Consider the following 9,422-nt stretch of genomic DNA (forward strand, 5'->3'; position numbering starts at 1 on the left):
TGAACTTGCACTGATATCCACCCGGTAGGCGGTAACTTTGGTTTGAATTATCGGATCTTCTTTATCACTTGCCATTGACGACATCGAACACTTCGTTGGAACAAATACAAACCAATCAGTCTAAACAACTTTTTAAAACCGAACCCGTTCGCTTAAAAACTATAATGGTCAAACTCTACTTGATTAAAAAAAAAACTTCGATATAAAGAACTTAAAATTTGTATGTTAATCTTCTTGAATTAAGATTCACCGAAAAGAGCCTTGACCTACAACTTCAATAAATACTGATTGTGTAGGTTCCTGGACGGATCGTACACGGGATATTCTCTAACAACGCAGGTGCGGAATCCCTGCGTAGGTAGGTTACGAGTGTAGATATAGAAGAACACGAGCAATGAATCAAACACGTTATATTAATAACCAAACACGTGACTCGTAGTCACTAATACAGACTCTGGAACTAGCAAACACGTCTGCTTAAACTCGAACACTTGACTGAAACCCTAAACGAACAACATCTTTACGTTTCGGCTGAAACAGTGAATATATACACGACAACTTCGCCACAGGCGAAGTTGTCTGTAACTTCGCATATTCAACAAGTTCGCCTGAGCGAACTTGTTGACAACTTCGCTTGTTCAACAAGTTCGCCTGAGCAAACTTGTTGACAACTTTGCTAGTTACACAATCTAAAACATAATCAAATACACAATTACAATACAGACTCGATTACAATTACAAGACTATGAACTACTGACAAACATGCACCAACAGACTCCCCCTTGGCAGTAGCTTCATATCTTGATCTTCAAATCTCGAATCTTGTAATCTGCATCTCTAAGCGTGCGCCCCTTCTCTCACACATACTGTCACTACACTTTGATATCTCCTAGCTTGATCCTTCCAAGCAGGAATGTAGAAGATCTTCTTGTTGTTGAGTACTTCCAGATCAGCTTGCGACAGGTTAACAAGATGCATCGGGTCGTAAACCCGAAGCAGTTCTTGTTCATCCTCGTCCTCCATTACTGCCTCTGCAGTCTCACAATCCACAAACCACCATTTCAAATCTTTCAGCACATCTCGAGGCATAGCTTTCATGGGTACCTCCTTGATACATCGGACTGGTTTGTACTTCATTACCATCCACGGTTTACCATCTGCTCTCATACCTCTCTCTGTATCCTTCACTAATTTTCCCTTTTGTGGCTTTAGCAACTCAAACTTCTTTTCTTTTACTCCTTCTTTCCACATTATCTTCTCAATCATTCTAGCCATATTGTCGTTGTTTCGGTTTATCAGGCCCAACCTGGCCAAATCTTTTACTTCGCATTCAGGCAATGTGTTGAACGATCTCAACATCTTCTTGAAATATTGAACGCCATCATAACGCTTCACCACAAACAACTTGAGCTGTGCATCATAGATCCAACAAATAATCCCCTTTTTCGCCTCTGCATACCCTTTAATATTGTAGCTCTTTCTGAACATGGTTGGAACAGCAGGCTTCTTGGTCTTGACAAACCAATGAGCATATTCTTCCTTCCATCTAGGCTGCTCTTCCCACATCGTCTCATCCAACACCGTTTCATCACCAACACCCGACTTTTCCACTTCGGGAATGTCATGCTCAACATCATCATCCATTATCTCACCTTCTTCTAACACATTTTCCACATTAATCTTTTCCCCAATCCTCTCTATCTCATCCACGGGCAACACGTCGTCATCATCCATAAACTCATCGTCTTCCTCATCATCCAACTCCTTTAAAGCATCGATAACGTCCTCAACATCAGCATCATCACCCATACCAACAACAACATCACCAGCTACATCTGTAGACTCCCCCTCAGTTGTGGAAGCCCCAAGAGCCTGAGAGGTTCTTGGCAGCTCACCACCTGCACCCGAAGGTGCATTGGGATCATCGTCATGATCTTCTCGTCTTTTCGTTCTCAACTCATCGCCCCTACACGTCTTCTCCCCCTGAGATGCCAAGTAATCCTTGAAGGCATCAATTATTCGGCCATGTTCTACCAGGAGGGCAGCTTGTAGTCGATTGGATTCCACTAGGCGTTCAATAGTCTTAGTCTGTTCGGCAACAATACGCTCTAGTGATGTAATCCGTTCAGCATCTGAAGTAGGCAATGGAGTTGGTGGAACATCAGTAGCAGAAGTGACCGCAGGTGGTACACTTGGTAACCCTGCAGTTGTTGTGATAGTCGAATCAACGAAGCGTGCGACTACCACCGGTGGATCAAACGGTTGTGGTGGTAGAGACACCACTGCTGGAGCTGACGCTTCGACAGTCGTAACCTGTGCAGTAGTAGGAAGCAGTGACATACCTGACAAGACAGGCGGAGCAAAACGTACATGCCTTGAAGTCTCCCCCGCTCCAGTAGCCATACCTAGTTGTTCTCGTCGCGAACGTCTCATCACAAGTTGTACCGCTTCTTCCTCATCTCCTTCCTCTTCCTCAACTCTCGGCCTCTTACCCGAAATCCTTTCACGAGTCACCATTAGCCGTCTGGCCTCAGCAAACGTTTCATCTAACTCGGATTCAGCTACCGAAGTAGCAGCTGTTGAAGCATCCATAACTTGAGGACCCGAGATATCCATATCAAACAAACCGTGTCCACTGAAAGCAGCATCCAGATCAACGTTTTCAGCCGTGGACATAGTCTGTGCAATAGTAGCTGGCACAGCAGCAGAAGATACAACAGGCGCAGCTGATACAGCATGAGGTGCTGCCGCCTGATGTGGTTGGGGATCCCTGAACTCGTCCCCTCCTGCAGGAACATACTCCGGGTTGATGAGATACCCGAAAAGTGGAGTATGCCTTGGACGGCGTTCAGGGTTGCTACGAGTGCTCGACGTCCTACATTGAGCAAAAATACGCTTTGTAACACACTCAACATATCGAATAGGACGCCGTTGCGGTAGAGACGGAGCGACATGATTAATAATCATTTGAAGAAATCGCGGATACATGATAAATCGTTCTCGCGCCGTCGCCCGTCTCTGACGATCAATCTCATAGAAAATCATCTGACTAAAAGAGTAACGACGATTGTAAGTCAGGGCCGTCATGGCAGATTGCATCGTCGCACCCATCCCGTCTGTTCCTGCTTTCCTGCCGGACATGCACACAATTAACACGTGCATCAGAAAACGCCATTGGTCCAGCAGAAAGCCTTTCCTCCTCTGCGAGTCCCCCAGCGGACCCGAATAACCCATTCTCAAGTATGCTCCGTCACGGAAAGGAGCTACGAACTCCGTTGGGTCGTCTCGTGTCTCATTGCCGAACTGCAGAGCCAACCGAATGTCTTCCGAAGAAAACTGTATGTTTTGACCATTGACGGTTGCTCGCATCACCGGAGGCTCAGGTCTGCAATCATAATACACCGTCTGCCAGAAATCTTGTATGTTAGGCAGAGATATGGGTAGTGTATTAGTGATCGCGTGAAACACCCTTGATCTCTGGAGAAAAGTGATAATCTCCCTGTAGTCGTCAACGCCTCGTGCGTCAGGATCCAAAGTAATGTATTGGTTATGAGCTGGAAAGAATTGTCGTTGCTCATCACCATCATCACCACCAGTTCCTCCAACTGCAGCCATATCTGCACAAAACAAATCAAGTTAGAGACGTTTTATGTAACTCACAAGTTCGCAGTGTAGCAAGTGCGAAGTTGTGATGTAAGATACACAGGCGAAATTAAAGTTGAGGCGAAGTTGGGAACAACTTCGCTTCATCAGTAAATTCGTCTACAAAACAGTTAAAATAAAAGGATATAGGCGAAGATAAGGATAACTTCGCCAAGGCGAAGTTACAGTTAAGTTCGCCAAGGCGAAGTTGTGGATAACTTCGACAAGGCGAAGTTGATGATAACTTCGCCACGGCGAAGTTGTGGTTAACTTCGCCAGGCGAAGTTGTGGATAACTTCGCCCTAGGCGAACTTAAGCGTCTGGCGAAGTTGAGATTAACTTCGCCAAAACCATAACTTCGCCTGAAACAGAATCGGCGACTGTTCGGATTCATAGGTCGAAATCCGATGTTTTCGGACCGATTTGACGATATAAACATGAAGAACAACATATTTCAATGGTGTATGGACGAAAAGGTCGTCCATGAACACGTAACGTGAGGTCGAAAACCTTGGTTTCGAGGATTCTTCGAGTGTTCGACGACCCGAGGTAAAATTATAAAGAGAATGAAAGGATGAAATCGACAACACATACCACTCAGTATAGTAGAAACAAAGAACAAAAGATCGAAATCGAAAGTGTATATAAGAGATGTTAACCGGAATTAAGGTTAAGTTCGCCGGAAAAAGTTAATAATAAAAAATTTACTGTTTAAAACCCCTTTTATAGGGCTGAGTTGGTTCAGGCGAAGTTATTCTTAACTTCGCCTAAGCGAAGTTAAGTACAACTTCGCCGATTCAACAACTTCGCCCGATATTTACAAAAACAGCCCTTTCAGTTTGAAAAATCTTGAATATATCCTTATAAGTTACCAAAAAAAGTTAAACAAAAATGATCAAGACCCAGTAACCAACAATAAAAATATAACTACAAAAACAGAAAATACTTATAAAATTTTAACGAAATAAGGGATCAAATTTCAGTCTAGCCAGGGACCACTACGTTTTAGAAAAGATCCGAACAGGAATCATACTAACTATGTGACTGTCACTTGGATCCGTGTTTGGCTGTATTATGACATAGAGAAACAGGTTATAAGCATGTAATAACTTAAATGGTTTTCATTGTTTCTGTGATACGGATTAAGGTTCAGTTAAGCTCAAAAATTTAAGTTGGCAACAACTCAGAGGTAATGATGCCTTCTATCTATTCTCAAAGCGTATTTGGCTATACCCAAGTCACCCCGAATTGACTTCGACCCATAGTGTCTGATTAACTTGTAGATACTCGTTGTCTGCTTCCCGTTTTCTTCTTACTCCAAACTTGAGAAATCTTGAGACGTTTTGGTTCTCGTGTTTATTGTCACTATTTCTCATAAGTACAAAAATTATACATGTATTTTTTTTTTTTTTTTTTTTTTTTTTTTTTTTTTTTTTGAATCAAACATAAGAATTTTCATCGGAGTACTAAACTACTGCAAGTCCCGAATCTGGATCACTGCAGTGTCTTGAAATGCTTTCTTCACGGGAATCAGAACACTCACGGGCTCGTGTATGACTGGGTAGTCGCTTTTCTGCCTATCCTTCGAAAAGATATGTATGAAGACATACAAAACTCTTAAGGAGTTTCCACGTAAATTCGAGTAAAATATAAGTTAGTATCACATCTACTTTTACGCACCATTAAAATTACCATGACATACAATGACTGTTCTAAAGCCTTTTAAGCTTAATAACTTCACTAGTTAGGCACACATAGTCAGTATATATATCATTTTCCAAGGTTGGATCAATTTTCTTTTAAACACAGCAAAGAACTTCTTACGAAGTAATAGACTTGAAAAGTAATTTCATTTCCCGAAATAAAGTTTTGAATTCAATTGCCCCAATCATGTCAAAGTCATCAGGTAAACGGCTATCCTGAAGATCCATTGGATCAGCTGGACCGACCACATGCAAGTATGTGTCCTTCTTACTAAGAATGACCGACTAATTTTCAGCAACTGAAAGAAAAACATGTCAACACTGCCCCAGTTACTTTCAGTCTTCCGGTTAATGGCTATCCTCATTTCCTAAGTCGAAAACAAGGACCAAAACATATCCGAGGAGATGTCCATCAAACCGAGGTAACCGACTAATTTTAAGCAATAAAGACTCATTTTTTTTTTTTTTTTTTTTTTTTTTTTTTTTTTTTTAAATCAAAAACAAAGACATGGTTACTCGGGATTGATCATCCCATTTAGCTCAATTAGGTTTTGAAATCTGGATTTATCAAACGCTTTTGTAAACAAGTCAGCAAAATTTTCAAGTGTATCAACTTTTTCGATCTTGATCAGTTTCTTCTCAGCACAATCCCGTATGAAGTGATGACGAATGTCAATATGCTTAGTTTTACTGTGCTTCACGGGATTGTTAATTACTGAGATGGCGGCAGTGTTATCAATTAAAATAGGAGTGAGTAAGAAATTCAGACCATAGTCGCGCAATTGTTGCTGAATCCATAAAACCTGAGAGCAGCAGTTGGATGCTGCCATGTATTCAGCTTCGCAAGTTGAAATTGCAACTGATGTCTGTTTCTTGCACTGCCAGGAAACTAATCTTCCTCCAAGAAACTGACAGCCTCCTGTTGTTGACTTCCGACTCTGATTACAACCTCCATAATCAGAATCAGTATATGCCACCAGTTCAACGTCTCCTCCCTTTGGGTACCACAATCCTAGTTTCGGCTTGCCCTTGAGATACCGCAAAATCCTCTTCACACCTTTCATGTGAGATTCCTTTGGGTTTGCCTGAAAGCGAGCACAAAGACAAACAGAAAACATTATATCAGGCCTAGAAGCAGTTAAATACATTAAAGAACCTATTATCGCCCGATACAGAGTAGGGTCCACATCTGCGTCACCATCTGATTCAGCTCCCAATTTGTGATTGACGCAGATTGGAGTGTCATATGGAGAACTGTCCTCCATCTTGAATCTTTTCAGCACATCATGAACATACTTTGTTTGATGAATGAACATCCCATCTTTCTTCTGATCAACCTGCAATCCTAGAAAGAAAGTTAGTTCACCCATAGCACTCATCTCGAAACGTTTCTTCATGACAGCCTCAAAATCTTGACACATGGATACTCTTGATGCAGCAAAAATGATGTCATCCACGTAGACTTGAACCAGTAAGAAGTCACATCCTTCTCTCTTCACAAACAGCGTACTGTCGATCAAACCCCTTTCAAAACCATTTTCCAGCAAGTAGTCCGATAACGTTGAATACCAGGCACGAGGTGCCTGATGTAAACCATATAACGCCTTGCTCAACCTGTATACATGATCAGGAAAGTCTGGGTCAGGAAAACCCGGTGGTTGCTCAACATACACAACCTCGTCAACTTTCCCGTTAAGAAACGCACTCTTTACATCCAACTGAAACACCTTCATCTTTTTGAAAGCAGCAAACGCCAAAAACAATCGAATCGCTTCTAACCGGGCAACAGGAGCGAAAACCTCATTGTAGTCAATACCCTCTTGCTGATTAAAACCTTTAACAACCAGCCTCGCCTTATTTCTCACAATAATCCCTTTTTCATCTCTCTTGCACTTGAACACCCATTTCGTGCCTATAGCATGCACATTCTTTGGTTTTTCGACCAAAGTCCAAACTTCCATTTTCTCGAACTGAGCCAACTCTTCTTGCATAGCTTCGACCCACGAGCTGTCCTTCAAAGCCATTTGATAATTCTTTGGTTCAATTTGGCTTATGAAGCAAGAGTACAAACATTCATTCATAATACCTGTATCTTTAATGCTTGTATAAACACAGGTGTGCTCATTCAAACTACTTCTGGTTTGTACACTAGAGGACACATCACCTATAACATTCTCCAAAGGGTGATCTTTGTGAATTCTCGTGGTCGGAACAGCACCGACATGTAAATTGTCTTCCAAGTTTGAAGAGATCTCATCTATGGTAGTTTCAGGCCGAGAGTGAAAAGGATTAATAAACTCATCTTCAGTTGAGGCCGCAGGGGTATCGATAGGGTTTGATGTGGAAGGTTGAGATTTTTCTATCATCTGATGTTGCACTAGCTCCTCTTCCTCATCAAATATCATCTTCGTCACAACTCTTTCGTCTTCTTCAGCAATTTCCAAATTAGGTACGTTAAACGACTTAAACAGTTTAACATAGTCAAAAAGCTCAGCAGGTCCATTGCTTGGTTTTGGCGGTTGATAACTAGTAATGTCGGTGTTACAAACCACCTCCACCTTGCAAGTTGTCGTATTGAAGACCCGTCTGTTGGGAGTCCCAACAACATAACCGACTAGGATTCCCTCATCGGCTACTTCACCAAATTTCGAGTTAGTCTTCAAAATCGAACAAGGAGACCCAAAAGGTTCAAGACCGCACAAGTTGGGCTTCCTTCCATGCATAAGCTCGTAACAAGTTTTTCCAAGTCTCTTAACTGTTAACACCCGATTCAGAACATAGCAGGCTGTAGCAACTGCTTCAGCCCAGAACATCACAGGAAGCTTTGAGTCGGCCAGCATAGTTCTGGCTCCTTCAATCAACGTTCGGTTCTTCCTTTCAGCTACTCCGTTCTGTTGTGGAGTATACGGAGCGCTATATTGATGCTCAATACCCTTCTGAAGACAAAAGATTTCCATCTCAAAGTTCTTGAACTCTGTCCCATTGTCGCTTCTGATGAATTTAACTGATTTACTCATGACGTTCTCGACTTTTGTAATGAGATTCTTTACCATCTGAGTCGTCTCGTCTTTCGTTTTCAGAAAATATACCCACGAGTATCGCGAGTAATCATCAGTTATCACCAAGCAGTAAGAAGTACCGCCTAAACTTTGTACATTCACCGGACCGAAGAGATCCATATGAAGTAGTTCTAGAGTACCATCAATTGAGTTGATCGTCTTGGTGAGATGGCTTTTCTTGTGTTGTTTTCCCTTCTTGCACGCTATGCATTTATCTTCAAAGTTAAAACTCTTTAAGGGAACGCCCATCACAAGCCCATTTTTGACAATGAAGTTCATCTTACGAAGATGAATATGTCCCATTCTCCTGTGCCATAACTCTGATTCTGATTCGCTTGCCTTTGTCATTAAACATGATTCTCTGGTGGCCATTTCAGTAGACCTCATATCCATCACGTATGTATTCGTTTCACGTGGAGCTTTCATTACTATCCATTCTTCTGGTATATGAAAACCAGGCTTCAATACAATCGCTTCATTTTTAGTGAAATGGACAGTGTATTCTTTATCACAGATCTGCGACACACTCAGCAGATTGTGCTTTAATTCCTCCACAAAGTTTACATTTTCAAGTGTCATTCTCCCATTTGACACAGTTCCTCTCCCAGTTATTCTTCCTCCGCTTTCACCAGCAAAACTAACTCTAGCTCCCTGAACAGGTTTTAAATCTTGCAACAAGTGTTTGTTGCCAGTCATGTGCCGGGAACAGCCGCTATCTACAATCCACAGATTGTTGGCAGCCCTGTTCAACTGTTCCTGCACAATAAAACAATGAGTTAGAATCTTGGGACCCAAGACCAATTGGTCTTGGATCGATACATCCCGTATCCTGGCTTTCTCAAGTTAGCATCAGGATAATTTCTGTACGTCCTGTTAGGGAATCTCCCTGCAGATTGAGTGTAATGCCTTCCAAACCTTTGAGAATAGAAAGTGTTATTTCTTGTGGTTTGGTTGTAAAAATGAGGTTGGTTTTTATGAAAACTTGAATTCGTTACATTTTGGCATTTTTTAAAGTTTT

The sequence above is a fragment of the Bidens hawaiensis genome, unplaced genomic scaffold (assembly GCF_021521415.1).
Source record: "Bidens hawaiensis isolate Kalapana, Puna unplaced genomic scaffold, B.hawaiensis_p1.1 tig00018538_1, whole genome shotgun sequence".
Classification (NCBI taxonomy): Eukaryota; Viridiplantae; Streptophyta; class Magnoliopsida; order Asterales; family Asteraceae; genus Bidens; species Bidens hawaiensis.